This window comes from Sapajus apella, unplaced genomic scaffold, assembly GCF_009761245.1.
Source record: "Sapajus apella isolate SASKATOON/1434 unplaced genomic scaffold, GSC_monkey_1.0 scaffold4, whole genome shotgun sequence".
In the NCBI taxonomy this organism is placed as follows: Eukaryota; Metazoa; Chordata; class Mammalia; order Primates; family Cebidae; genus Sapajus; species Sapajus apella.
The window spans coordinates 33395566-33412028 of record NW_022436944.1 but is presented as its reverse complement, the minus strand read 5'-3'; positions in this window follow the sequence as shown (position 1 = coordinate 33412028).

Sequence of the window (16463 nt, the reverse complement as noted above, 5' to 3'; positions counted from 1 at the left end):
GGAGTAGGAAGACTAGATACAAGATGAAGAGAAATAATGATGAAGCCAATGCTACCCCCTCTCCCTTCCATACTGCAGGATTTCAAGTCTGCATTAGATCTCATGGAGGAGAAGTTTTACATTAGATAAGGGTTTAAAGTCAACAAAATGGGTTTCCAGAGGCAGTTAGTTATTACATTTTATCAAGTTCAATGATCTTAAGTCAGTTCTCTTAGCAGCAGAGCCTGAGATAGGTATTCAAGTGCACAGAATTTAAGACAGTACTCAATGCTCTCAGGAGAAACTTGTAAGAGAGGGAGTGAACTAGGATAGGGCAGAGGAAGAGGCTAAGCAAAGATGTGGTCTCAGGTAAACACTGATCTTGGTATGATCCACAAGGGACTGTAAAGCATAAATAACACCACAAAGATGTCCCACTTTGTCAGGTAGTTGGGGTGAGGTGGGGATGGGGAGTAACCTCCCAAATGAGTTAGCTCCTATCAGCCATGGGCAATGTTTCAGACAGGCAGCAAGTGAACATTCAAAGCAGTGAACATTCAAAATGAACATTCAAAGCAGCTGAGAGATGGCTGCTCCAGCCCAGTAAAAGGGACTTAGATGGGCACCAACAGTGACTATTACAGCACTTTATTTCAAAGCCTGTTCCATAGCCTTTTCCTTTCAAGAAGTTTAGCAGTCCCCTTGAAATATTTTTATGTGCAGTTGATACCTATAGTTGATTCTTAGTCTTGGGAAATGCTCTATCAAAATATGTGTTGAGGAAGAGAAAGTTCCCCTGCCCAATTTGTGCCGCCACATTGGGCCTGATGTGTAATAGCACACTTCTTTGTGGAATTTGGCGTGTTCATTACAATAGTCATAATGCAACACAGCACTCACTTAAGATTTCCTCTTTCCTAGAATAAAAAACTATGTGAACTAAAATCTTACGCACCCCTAACACTGTGAGGTGCAATGCAAGGGCACAAATGGAGGCTGCCTACATACCATATACCCAGTTACCTGAAAGATATAGGTAAAATAAGTTGTATCCCCCTACAGTGACATACATGACTTCATAACAATCTGGTCAAGTCTGAGTTCACAATTTTCAGATTCCTTAAAGTTTTATGTCAAAATAAGATGGCAGTGGAGAGAGGGCCCCAGCCTGTGGCTCACTGGCACTATACTTCCTATCCCAGGTTCCATTTTGGTCTATGAGCACAAGCATATTGGACTGCTTGGACTGCCATAACAAAATGCCATAAACAGGGTGGCTTAAAAAGAGAAATGTACTGTCTTACATATAAATGACTATTGTCACTTTAAGCCGCTCAGTTTTGTGGTGATTTTTTAAATGCAGAATTAGATAACTAATAAAGGAGAGAAGTACAACAGAAGGGCCTCCCAGAACCCTCTAAAATGCTCTAAGAAGCTCCTAGGACAGGAGCTTCTTTCCCTTGGATTTAAGGGCAGTGCTGACTAAAGGACATCAATTTAGTCAGCACTGATGTCCTATAGGATAGGTTTATTTACACAAAGGAAAAATCAAAACCAGACAAAGATACAACAACAAACAAACAAAAGGAAAACTAACGGCCAATGTCTCTGATGAAAATAAATGCAAAAATCCTCGACAAAATACTAGCAAACTGAATTCAATAACACGTTAAAAAGATTATTCTTCATGACCAAGTGGGATTCATCCCACATATGCAAGGATGGTTCAACATATGCAAATCAATAAATGTGACATATCTTATCAACAGAATGAAGGACAAAAACCATATGATCATTTCAATGATGCTGAAAAGACATTTGACAGAATTCAACATCCCTTCATGATAAAAACTCTCAAAAAATGGGATATAGAAAGAACGTACCTCAACATAATAAGAACCATATGTAATAAACCTATGGCTAGTATACTAAACAGTGAAAAACTGAATACATTTTCTCTAAGATCTGGAGCACAACAAGGATGCCCACTTTCATCATTTTTATTCAACATAGGACTAGAAGTCTTAGCCAGAGCAATAGCAATTAGACAACAGAAAAAAAAGGGGCATCCAAACTGGAAAGGAAGAAGTCAAATTATCCTTGTTTGCAGATGATATGATCTTATATTCCTCTTTAGGAAAACCTAAGGACTTCACCAAAAAACTATTAGAACTGATAAACAAATTAAGTAAAATTGCAGGATAAAAAATCAACTTACAAAAATGAGTAGTATTTCTATATGCCAATAATGATCAACCTGTAAAAGAAACTGAGAAAGTAATCTCATTTATAATAGCTACAGATAAAATAAAATCCCTAGGAATAAACTTAACCAAGGAAGTAAAAGATCTCTACAATGAAAACCATAAAAAATTGATGAAAGAAATTAAAGAGAACATACAAAAAAATAAGTTATTCCCTGTTCATGAACTGGAAGAATCAATATTGTTAAAATGTACATACTACCCAAAGCAATCTACACATTCAATGCAATCCCTATCAAAATACCAATAATATTCTTCAGAGAAATAGAAAAAAAATCCTAAAATTTCTATGGAACCACAGAAGAACCAGATGGCCAAAGCTATCCTGAGGAAAAAGAACAAAGTTGAAAGAATTACCTTATCTGACTTCTGTTATACTCAGAGGTATAGTAACCAAAACAGCATGGTGCTAACATAAAAACAGACATATAGACCAATGAAACAAAATAGAGAACCCAGAAATAGATCCATGCATTTACAATCAACTTATTTTTGATAAAGTTGCCAAGAACATACATTAAAAAAAAACCCTGTCTTTTCAATAAATGGTGCTGGGAAAACTGAGTATCTATGCAGAAAAATAAAACTAGACCCCATCTCTCACCATATACAGAAATCAAATACAAATGGATTAAAGACTTAAATCTAAGACCTCAAACTCTGCAAGAGAACTTTGGGGAACTCTCTGGAACATTGGACTGGGCAAAGATTTCTTAAGTAATGCCCCATAAGCATAGGCAACCAAAGCAAAAATGGACAAATAGGATCATATCAAGTTAAAAAGCCTCTGCACAGCAAAGGAAACAATCAACAAAGTGAAAAAACAACACACAGAATGGGAGAAAATATTTGTAGCTTACCCATCTGATATGGAATTAATAACCAGAATATATAAGCATCTCAAACAACTCAATAGGAAAAAAACACAAATAATCCAGTCAAAAAATGGGCAAAAGATTTGCATAGGCCTTTCTCAAAAGAAGACATACAAATGGCCAACAAGTATATGAAAAATTATCAACATCACTAATCATCAAATAAATGCAAACCAAAGACTCTATGGGATATCATCTCACCATAGTTAAAATGGCTTGTATCCAAAATAAAGGCAATAATGAATGCTGGCAAGGATGTGGGGAAAGGGGAATCCTCATACACTGTTGGTTGGAATGTAAGTTAGTACAGCCACTGTGGAGAACTGTTTGAATGTTCTCTAAAAAACTAAAAATAGAACTACCGTATGATCCAGCAATCCTACTGCTAAGTATTAACCCCCCAAAATAAAATCAGTATATTGAAGAGATGTCTACACTCCCATGTTTATCACAACACTATTCACAATAGCCAAGATTTGGAATCAACCTAAGTGTCCATCAACAGATGAATGGGTACAGAAGATGTGCTCTGTGTGCGCATGTGTGTGTCTGTGTCTGTGTGCGTGTGTGTGTATGTGTGCGTGTGTGTGTGTGTGTGTATATGAAATATTCTTCAACCATAAAAAGAATGAAAGCCTGTCATTTACAAAATTCATGGAACTGGAGGACATTATGTTAAGCGAAATAAGCCAGGCACCAAAAGACAAATATCACATATTCTCACTCATATGTGAGAACTAAAAAATGTATTGAACTCATAGAGAGTAGGATAATGGTTACCAGAGGCTGGGAAGGGCAGTGGGGGGATGGAGATAATGAAAGCATGGTTGATAGGTACAAAAATACATTTATAGAAGGAATAAGATCCAGTGTTGGATAGCGCAATAGGGCAACTATAGTTAACAATTTATTGCATATTTCAAAATAACCAAATGAGTGAAATTGGAATGTTTCTATCACAAAGAAATGATAAATTTGTGAGGTGTTGGATACCCCAGTTACCTTGATTTGACCATTATGCATTGTATGTCTGTATCAAAATATCACATATACTCCATAAATATGTACAGCTAGTATATATCCATAATAACTAAAAATAAGTTTTTTTTTTTAAGAAGGAATTTAAAGCACTAATTAGGGTATTTGAGATCTACCCTTACGAAAGCTATAACAAAAGAGTGCACAAATAAATTAAAATGTAATGAGATATTTACTTGCTTGATTGTATAAACACACCAAAATATACACATCTTGGAATAGTCAAAGCAGAAGGTAATTTACTTAAGCCAGTGATGCTGTCAGTTGGTTTTCAAAAATGGCTGTGAAACTTCTCTCACAGAATCACTGAGGAAGCTGAATTATGAGCTCCCATGAAACCAGACTCATCAGTCAAACTGAGACGTGGTTTGTGACCCCAGTCAGCATTTCCCAGCATGATCACCCAACCTACTCAGCAGACTGCTCCAAATGGCTTAGAACTCTTTTCAAAACTCACATGCTCCCTCTGAGGATACATGCTGTCAGAGTTATCTTTCTAAAACGCATCTCAGATCATGTGCTTCAGTAGATCTCAGTTGCATAGATAATTAAGCCTCAACTTAGCCTGATTTTCAAAACTTTAGTATACCACCCCCACTCAGCTTTCCAGTTCTGTCATCAACCAGCAGTCTCCCATGAACACACAATGCCCTCTCTAGTTACCAGTGAAAGGTACCATTTACTGAGCTCTTATTATGTGTGCCACACTGCACTAAGAGCTTTACACAATATCTCATTTTATCCTTATAGGATTTTGTAGGATAAATATTATCTCTATGGTACAAATAATAAAACAGCGAATGCTAGCTCTTTTTATAGGACTTACAATGTGCTAAGTCATTGTTCTATAGAAATATGTGTGTCACATATATAATTTTACATTTTTAATAGCCACACTAAAAAGTAAAAAGAAACAAGTGAAGCTGATTTTAATAAAATATTTTGTCAGGGAGCATGTAATTAACATAAAAATCATTAATGAGATATTCCACTTCCTCTTTTTTTTTGGTACTAAGTCATTAAAATCTGGTGTGTATTTTACACCTATAACACATCTCGATTTGGATGCTAAATTTTCACTGGAAATATTTGAGTTCCAATGAAGTCAACACAATAAATACTGTGTTTATATTTTATAAAATGCGCAGTAAAAAAAAAAGTAGATTACACACCTAAGTTGTTACAAACATGTCTGTAAGATTTCTAATGTCTGAATCAAGCACCAAAAACTCATTTTGTTTTCTATCCTCATCTAAATTGTTAAAATTACTTGGATTTAAAATTTTTAATTTCACTTTCAATCAATTAAAATAGAGTTCAAATTTTAGTTTCTAATGTTGCACTAGCCACATTTCCAGCCCCAGTAGCCACATGTGGCTGTGGCTGCCATGCTGGACAGTACAGCTCTAAGACCTTTACTACTATGACGTAGGTTCACTTTACAAATAAAAAAATGGAGGCACAGAGAGTCATAACTTGCATTAGTGCACACAGCTGACAAACTTAACCGTTTCATTTGTTAGAATGCTTTCATTTCATCAGAATGGTTGATTTGTCCAAGATGACTTTGCTAATAAGGGTTAGAGCAGGAGTTGAACTCAGGATTGTTTATGTTCATAGCCTGAGTTTTTGCCATGGTGCTCATTGCTCTACATATTTAATTGCTCGCTATTCTCCTAAAATCTTTACTTGATGCTGGTTCTTTTTGTCAGACTTTTATCTCTGTCTATAATGCTTTGCAAGGTCCATTTTAAGTATCATTAATTCACTTGTGTATTCAGCCAGTCAGTTGATTGCTTTTTCCAGCAAATACTGTTAGCCGTTTTTCAAATATCTGCCAGTAGACAATAGCCGTGAACAAGGCAGACATGGCCTCTCCCCACACAGAGCTTTTAGTTTAACAGCACTTCTCAAACTTTTTTTTATCTCCAGACCCTATAACACTCTAAAAATTATTGAGGACCCCAAAAGGACCCCAAAGACCTTTTGGCTATGTAGGTTATAGCTATCAATATTTGTTGTAATAGAAATTAAAACTAGAACATTTTATAAACATTTATTTATCCATTCATTTAAAGATGACATAATATGACCCGGTGTGGTAGTTCATGCCTATAATCCCAGCACATTGGGAGGCTGAGGCAGGCAGATCACTTGAGGCCAGGAGTTTGAGACCAGTCTGACTCACATGGTGAACCACGTCTCTACTAAAAACACAAAAATTAGCCTGGCACAGTGGTGTGCTCCTGTAACCCCAGCTACTCAGGAGGCTGAGGCAGGAAAACCACTTGAACTCAGTAGGCAGAGGTTGCAGTGAGCTGAGATTGTGCCACTGCACTCCAGCCTGGATGACAGAGCAAGATTCGGTCTCAAAAAAAGGAAGATAATAATAAACCCATTATATGTAAACACATATAATAAACCCATTATAGGTATACACAAAGAGTGTGTAATTATGAAAACATAACTATATTTTCCAAGACAAAAATTAGTAAGGAGAATGGCATTGTTTTCCGACTTTGCTGATCTCTTTAATGTGTGACTTAATAAAAGACAGCTGGATTTTTATCTCTGCTTCCATCTGTAATCTGTTGCAATATGATGTTTTGGTTGAACTATATGAGGAAAATCTGGCCTCAGTCAGATATGTAATTGGAAAAGAGAGTGTCTTAACCCATTTATGCTGGAGGTTGCAATTTTTTGAATTGTAGACATGTGTGAAAAATCAGACTTTGGCAATGACCTTGAGCAGTAGGATAGAAATAACTCCCCACAAGTAGCATTTCAATAATGGAACATGAGGCATAAATGGGCTAATAGGCTCTTAACTGTGAAAACTCTTTTTTGCTACTATTCCAAAACTCAACAAGTGATTTTTTCTTAAAGTTTAGCTACAATGTGGAATCTGAAACCACATCAATAAACTTTTTATATATTAAATTTACATTAAAATTCATTAGCCTACCTTGCACATTCAATGGATTTTATTATTATTATTATTATTTTTTTTTTTTTTGAGATAGAGCCTCGCTGTGTCACCCAGGCTGGAGTGTAATGGTGTGATCTCACCTCACTGCAACCCCCACTTCCTGGGTTCAAGAGATTCTCCTACCTCAGCCTCCCAAGTAGCTGGGATTACAGTCATGAGCCACCATGTCTGATCTCAATGGATTATATATATGTTTTTGTAACAACATGCATAGTTCATTTGGAAAACATTGATTCACTGAGTTATACAGCTCTTTCAAATGTTGACATATTTCATTATATAATATTTAACAAACATGTTTACTAATATCAGCACTGATCAGATCAGAAAAATCTTCAAGTATCAGGAGGCTGTCAGGCTTGTACAGGCAGGTACGATTTTTCCAAAATTCTGATTTTTACTTAAATGCTCAAATTTTACCATTGGCAACATATACTGTGAGTTGTTTTTCTTGAAGTGACAGCCTCATTTTTTTCATTTTTGAGAAAATGTCTGCCAAATAGTCAGGTCTAAACAACTGTAGTTTGTCTGATGTTCTTTCAAGCAAAAATGGTGCTCCTTGAAGAAAGCATCTAGTTCAGCTCACAAGCCAAACAATCATCAAGAGCTTTTCCTTGAGAGGACCATTGGGTTTCAATGAGCAGCAAAAATGCTTAGTGGATACATTCCCATTCGGTCAGGCAGAATATTTAACAGACACATATTCAAGGGTAGTAATTTAACAAAATTAATTATTTTTAGTGCCTAATCAAGGGCATTCTTAAGTACAACTAGCATTTTTCTCGTAGTGAATAAGAATACAATGACTAATGGTAAGTTTATTGCCACTGTCTATTTTTGCTAAGGCACCAGCAGTATTTTTATTTTTACCCACCATTGCTTTTGTGCCATCTAGCTCAGCTCACAAGTCAAACAGTCATCAAGAGCTTTTCCTTGAGAGGAACAATATTTTAAAATTATCATTAAACTAGTTTTGACCTCATGAATCCCTTGAAATGGTCTCAGGACACCTGGAATCTAAGTACCACACTTTCAAGACCAGTGGTGTAGAAGGAAAAATAATTGGACAAGTACCTGGGTAAGCTGGTCCACTCCAAGGGGTCAAGGAAGGCCTCGTGGATAAAGTGATATTTAAGGTTAGACCAGAAATACATGTATCAGTGACCCAAGTGAACAAAGGGCAAGGTAGGAGAGGAGAGTTTCAGGCAGACATAGAGGTTTGTGTAAAAGCTGAAAAAGAGGCAGGCTGCAGGAGCTACAAGAGGCTCTTTTGGCTGGGACTTGGAAGGTCAGAGGGAGAGCAGTAAGTGATGAGGCCAGAGAGACAGCAGGGCCAGCCAGCAAACAACCTTGCAAATACACTGAAGGCATCACATCACCTCTGTTTATTCCTGAAAATATTTAACCTGAATCTAATCATGAGGAGACCACCTATCAAGTGATAATTGAATTGCTGAATCTAATTTGTCTACTCAAATTAGACAAATCTAATTTGAAGCCATTTTGTCAAATATTCTGACTGGACTCATAAAAAATGTGAAGGTATCGAAAGACAGAAAAAGGCTGGGAAACTGTTCTAAATTGAAGGAGACTAAGGAAGACACGGCATGTAAAAGCATTGCATAATTATCGATCGGATCTTGGATTAAAAAAAACACTGTCTTAGTCCATTTAAGCTATAATAAAGTGCTGTAGACTAGGTAATTTATAAACATCAGAAATTGATTGCTCACAGTTCTGGAGACTGGGAGGTTCAATATTAAGGTGCCAGCAGATTGATGTCTGGGAAGCCTTGCTCTCTGTTTCATTGATGGTGCCTTTTGTATCCTCACATGATGAAGGACAAGGCAGTTCCTTTTAACCTCTTTTATAAGAGCATGAATCCTAGTCATGAAGACTCTACCCTCATGACTTAATCACCTCCTAAATGCCCCACCTCTTAATACTACCACATTGACAATTAATTTCAACATATGAATTTTGGGGGACACATTCAGAACATAATTCCCACCACCGCCACCACCACCACAAATAACTATGAAGAACATTGTTGGGGCAATTAAGGAAATTTGAATATGAACTACATATTATAAAACGCATACATCAAGGCTACATTTTCTAAATGTGATGGCTGCATTTTGGTTATTTAGGAGAATGTCTTTGTTCTAGGGGGATACAGTACTGAAGTATGTAGGGATGAAGTATGATGTCAGTGACTAGTTTAACTATCAAATATTCATCAAAAACTATTTGTATGTACATTCAGAAACAGAGAACAATAAGACAAATGTAGCAGAATGTTAACAATTGATGAAACTTGATGAAAGCCCTAAGGGCATTGACTTTATTACTGTTGCAAATCATCAGTAGATTTGAAAATTTTTCAAAATAAAATGTTGGAATATAAGGAATTTGGGCTTCATTCTGGAATCAATGGAAGCCATGGAAAGATGGTAGCTAATAATCAGGATTTGTAAACAAGGGATCAAAACCAGATTCAAACAGGAAAGTTACTAACTTGTGATCAGACTGATGGATGGATGATGTTGGTCCCCAGAGTTCAGAATCCAGATCCCCACAGGTTCTACCACTCTGCTCCCAACTTTCTTCTCATTCCTGTTTCTCTGTACCACTTGGCCTTGTTGTTTTTTTAAATTACAGACAAGAGTCCTTTGCCAGGGAACAGTGGCCTCAGGCGAGTCTGAGATTGCTTTTTTACTGCCTCTGAACCATACTTCCACAAATAGATTCTATGTGAGTTTAGTCAATTGGCAAGAAAGCATTCTCAATGGCCCTGGGGGGTCCATAGGTTGCCCTTTGACCAATCACTGAGGTCACTGAAATGAGTGGTAATAATTGCCTCTCCCTGGTGCTGCACTTGCACTGTGAATTGGTTTCTCCTCTGAGAAGCAGATGCCAAGAAAGGATTAGATTTACAAGAAATGTATTGGGGGAAATGCTAGGAAAGGATAGAGTGCAAGGGAGCAGGAATAGGTAGGGAGAAACTTCAGACTATGATGCAAGCTTGACACTTGTGAAAGAAGAGAGGAAAGGAAGGACTAAGTAGGAAGAGCCTCAGGCCACAGCACAGATCTAAAAAAGTCTTGTCTCGGCTAATGGGGATAGCCTAAGAAACGATGGTCCACTGGAAAAGCACTATATAAGGCAGGAATGTCCTACTTCTAGACCCGCACCATGCTTATTGGCTGGGAGCTGCCTTGGGGAAGCATGGTCTTTATGTAAACAGCATGTGCATCCCAAGTTGCAGCATTTGGAGCCTGTTAGTTGACTATCCCACCACTCCTCCAGCAGATAATTGAATTGCACATAGAAAGAGATTTGAATTACACACTTCACAGTTGCCACACTCTGTGGGTTAGAAAGGGAATGGGTACCAGGTATATATCCCAGCAAAAGAAATCATTCTACCAAAAAGACACATGCACTCAGTTGTTCATTGCAGCACTATTCACAGTTGCGAACACATGGAATCAATATAGGTGTCCATCAGTGGTGGACTGAATAAAGAAAATGTGCTACATGTACACCATGAAACACTATGCAGCCATTAAAAAGAATGAAATCATGTACTTTACTGCAACATGGATGTAGTTGGAGACCATTATACTAAGTGAATTAATGCAGGAACAGAAAACCAAATACTGCATGTTCTTACTTATAAATGGTAGCTAAACATTGAATACACATGGACATAAAGATGAAAACAATAGACACTAGGGACTACTGGTGGAAAGGATGGAAAGGGAGACAAGTGTTGAAAACTCATCCATTGGGTATTATTCTCACTATTTGGGTGACAGAAACATTTGTACACCAAAGCTCAGTGACATGCAAGGTACTTATGTAACAAACGTGCGCATGTACCCCCCAAAACTAAAAGTTGAAAAAAAAAAAAGGAATGGGGGAAATGGAAGAAGAGATGCTGGACAAGAAAAAGTATAAAAGTACATCTGTGCTGGAGGGAAAGAATCCTGCCTTTTCTTTGACTTTCAGTCCTCAGTTCTTTGAATCACTACATTCTTACACAGTAATGGGTGTTTAATAATCAAATTTATATTTTGGAGATAACCACAAAATATGAGGTATAAAACAGATTTTATTTCATAATTGTAATCTAGCTCAGTCTAGCTGGAGTGATTCCTTTGAAGGTAAAAATGCATTTGATGTAGTTTCTGGTGTGTTAAAAAAAAATTGCTTGTCTTAGTACCCTAACTTTCTGGCTTTTTTTTTCTCCCCGCAAATGGAGTTTTGTGCTTGTTGCCCAGGCTGGAGTACAATAGTGCCATCTCGGCTCACTGCAACCTCTACTTCCCGGGTTCAGGCGATTCTCCTGCCTCAGATTCCCGAGCAGCTGGGATTACAGGCATGCACCACCACGCCTGGCTAATTTTTGCATTTTTAGTAGAAATGCTAATTTTTGCATTTTTCACCATGTTGGTCAGGCTGGTCTCTAACTCCTGACCTCAAGTAATCCACCTGCCCCGGCCTCCCAAAGTGCCAGAATTACAGGTGTGAGCCACCGTGCCCAGCCAACTTCCTGTGTTTTCTAATTCAACTTCAGGATGCCTGAGTGTTCTTGTTCCTTTTTAATAGTTGCGTGAGTTAGTGGCAGACCTAGAAATAGAAACTAAGTTTCCTCCACGATCAACCCTTTTTTCCTGCCTCAGCCACATTGTACAGATAACCAGGGCTGGAACACACAAGGGTTGGATTGTTACTGAGAGATGGATACGATGTTGAAATGAAGACCTGAGTTTCGTTTGGAATAGAACTGTTAAAATAAGGTGTCATGGTACAGCTGCTAGGGAAAACAAATAGCAGTTCCTCAAAAGACTAAACATAGAATTACTGTACGATCTAGTAATTCTACCTCTGAATATATACCCAAAAGAACTGAAAACAGGAACTCAAATAGATCTTTGTACACTCATGCTCATAGCAGCATTATCCACAATAGCCAAAAGATGGAGGCAATCGCAGTCCACTCACAGATGAAAAGATAAAGAAAACATAGTGTAATATTATTCAGCCTTAAAAAGAAAGGAAATTCTGACACAAGCTACAACATGGATGAAACATGAGGACATTATGCTAAGCGATATAAGATAGTCATAAGAGAACAAATGCTATATGATTCCACTTATCTGAGATACCTCAAGTAGTCAAATTTATAGAGACAGGAAGTAGAATGCCGGTTACTAGGGGTTGCAGGGAGGAAAGAAAAAAATGAAATGGGAACTACTTTGGAAATTTGTTTGGCATTATTAACTAAAAATGGACTCAAGTATATCCTAAAACGCAGCAATCTCACTCATTGGCATATGCCCAAGAGTACATTTGTCCACCAAAAGACAGGTGTAACAGTGTTTACGGCAGCACTGTGCAGCAAGAAACAATTCGACTGTCCACACAAAGCAGGATGGATTAAAAAACTGTGGCATATTTATATAACAGAATGCTTTTCCACAATGGAAATGAAGAAACTATTGCTACACGCCACATGAATGAATCTCACAAGCATGAAGTTGAGCAAACTTGATTGCATTATAAATAAGGAGAAACTAATCTCTGGTGTTGAAAGTCAAAATAGTGACTTACCTTTGCAGAGGTGGGGGAGGAGTGAGGGGAGGGAGTGGCTGGATTAAGAAGGGCTCCTGGGTGTAGGCAGTGACCTATTTTTTAATCTGGATGATGGTCACCATGGATGTATTCACCTTGTGAAATTTCATTGAATTTTACATGTATGTAAAATTATTTAGGCACTTTTCTGCACATACACTTGAATTTTTAAAAAATCGATTAAAATGCTTGATCAGGAATAATTAGGATTGTAGAGTCAGCCAAGAGTTTGAGAAATTAGTCTTGTCGTAATTGCTACTCAGAATTGACATGGTGGATAGTTTTAGACCCAGCTGTGGGACAATGGAGACTTTATCAGCATAAAGCATGTATCAGTTGGGGGACTGTATAGGAGTTAATGGCAGAGCCACTGGCATTTTAAAGATGTGCTTCATGTTAAAAACTCTTTCATTTACGTTCTCTCGCATGAGTTTCACGCAACAGCCCTGAAAGTAGCAATTGCCATCACTGCTACCTTCCAGGTAACAAAACTAATACTCAGAAAATGAAGTGATTTATTTAAGGTGTCTTAGCTAGTAAGCAGTGGATTCAGAGTTAAAGCCCAGATAGGTTGACCCCAAAGCTTGTGTTAGCTCATCTTCCCCACCCTATCTCCAGATATCTTTTAGCAATTGGCAACTTCCCCTCCCCCACATAATACTGTGTCTAGGTACCATAGTTCTGGTAATTATCTATACATTTCTATCATAGGGAAATAATTCTATGATTTTCTTGGTGCTTACTCTGTTTACAAATTAGATTTGTTTTTATTGTTTTAATTTTTAATTTGGTGCTTTTTTAAGAATTAGAGTACATTAAAGAGTTATTTTTATTTAGGCTTTTACGTTATAAAAGAAGTACAATGATATTATGGTGGTTTATGCCTGTAATCCTAGCACTTTGGGAGGCTGAGGTGGGCAGATCATTTGAGGCCAGGTGTTCAAGACCAGCCTGGCCAACATGGTAAAACCCCATTTCTACGAAAAGTACAAAAATTAGCTGGGCATGGTGGTGCATCCTCTAATCCCAGCTACTATGGAGGCTGAGGTAGGAGAATTGCTTGAACACAGGAGGTGGAGGTTGCAGTGTGCTGAGATCATGCCACTGCACTGCAGCCTGGGTGACAGAAGAATACTACGTCTAAAAAAAAAAAAAAAAAAAAAAAAAGGTATAACGACATTAAAGGAAATTGAGAAGTTAAGAAGTCATCTAGAATCTTGCCATCCTAATCCAATCACTATTTACATACTTTTGCTTATTTTTATGAAATGTCTTTTTTAAGCCCTTTTGTTGAGGAATGATTGATGTGCAAAAGCTGTACGTATTTGATGTATAGAGCGTGACTTTGGAGATAGGTCAATTACTACTTAAATTGTAGTATTCCTTTTAAATCTTTTCTCATACATTTATTTTTTTTTCTACTTTTCACACTTAAGAATACATATCCTTAAAGAGTATTTAAGGCTACATTTTTAGAATTTCTTTTTTGTATCAAGAGTAAAACATTCTTGTTATTTAAAAAATTACAAACAAAAAATATGAAAAAAAAAACCTGTCTTAATTGCAAGACTGAGCAAGAACTAGTATGAATGATTTATTGGGTTTCATTTGAACATATAGACACTGGAGGGGAACAATAGATACTGGGGCCTGTTGGGAGGTGCCAGAAGAGGGAGAGCATCAGCATAAGTAGCTAATGCATGCTGGACTTAATACCTAGGTGATGGGTTTATAGGTGCAGGAAACCAGCATGGCACATGTTTACCTATGTAACAAACCTGCGCATACTGCACTGTCGCCTGGAACTTAAAATAAAATTTAAAAAATGTTACTGGGTTTCTTTCCACTGCTTGTTTTCTAATATATGGAATATTCATTTAGATATTGGAATCACACTATATATACAAAATTGCATTCTACTTTTTTCCCACTTGTCATATTCTTCCAGGCCATCAAATATTCTTTGAAACCATAATGTTAATGGCCATATAACAGATATTGGATTAAAATATTTAAAAGGAAAACAATTTCCCTATATAACTTTTTTATTCTTAATATTCTCTTCTACTTTATGAACATATAAACATATAGTTTTGGATGTATTTTTAAAGACTGCAAACAGAATCTAGCCTTGAATCAAAATGAGGCTTCATCAGGGGTGCTGCCAAGCAGGGGATGGCCTATTAAAATTTTTAGATTGTGTATAACTATTATTTCTGGATGAAAGAAACTACAGAAACTGGTATTTTAATATTTATGAAACTAAAGGAAGTTTTACATTATCAGGGCAAAATAGTCTATGGCTAATGATGTCAAATGAAGCTATATATTGGAATATACCCCAAGTATCTTCAGTCTTGCATATGTACCCACTGGCCTACTTGCCAGAAATTTGCCTACCACCAAGTTTCTTCATGGCATTCCCATGGTGCTCTTCTCTGTGCTGAGTCCTGGAGCTAGCATAGTTACCGGGCTGCCATTGGCAATAGTAGAGTTCTGCTAGCTCCCACCCTTACTCCCTGCACTGTAATTGCTTTAGGATTCATCCAGGCTCTGGGTCAAGGCCAGAAAGAAGAGGAATTCCCTCTCTTTCCCATTCCAAATACTATCAAGTGCTGGATCCCAGGATTATTAACAGGTGAAACAACCATTCTCTTTAAAGAAATCCTTACTCCTTTGACTAGTGAAAGATCGTATTCTCTTGGCCCCAAGAAGGCAATGGCAAATTCATTCAGTCTTGGCCGGTGTCCCATGGTCTGATTCATTCTTTGTGATCCAAGATTTTTGGAGCGACAGATGCCTCATAAATATAAATAGGTCAACTTATCTCACCTAAAATCAAAATGTGTTGGAAAAAATCAAAATATGTTGGAACAAAGAACCACAGTTTGTGTTCCAGTCAGATTCAGGCTGCCCATTGGGAATACTGGAAAACAGAGGGAGACAAAAATTATAAAATAAGATTATACGCAGTGTCCAAGTAACAACCTCTGTGTCTGTTTCACTTCTTTAAGTTCATTATAATGAGGAATGCCCCCTGACTTGAAAGCAAAGATTCAATTAAAATAACAGGTTATCCTGTCATTTTCCAAACAGGTATGTTCATCAAATGCTTTAGAGGATTAGTGTTCAGCTTTGTGGCTCTTTATTTCAGCCTGGATGAGGCAGACAAGTGCTCATAAACATGAAGACTCTGGAGGCTGTGTTGTGTCTTCAGTCCCACATTTAGCAAATTATGGATGTTCTATATGTTGTAGTAATAGTTACATATTCCTGATTTAAAACCTCATCTTGTTGATGGCACTAATGGAAATAAATACATGACTACTTTTTAAAACATACATCTTATTTTTGACATTGTAGGTATATATAAAGTTATTGTTTACATTGTAGATATAAATGGAGTATATCCTGTGGGTGTATCTTTCTGTCCAAATTTCACTGAGAATCTTGTATCTTCTAAGACTATCCTTCACTTTGCCATGTTTGCCTGAGAATGAAGAAAAGAAACTTTATGGGAATGAACCCTTAAGAATGGAGAGAACTCTATGCTTGCCTTCAGCTACTCAGGACATTTTAAAATTCTTCCCCCAGTGTTCCCTTCTCTGAACATTCCTCACTCCTAATATTTATAAGACCCTGAAATCCATTGTTTCCTTGATGCAGACTAGAATTATG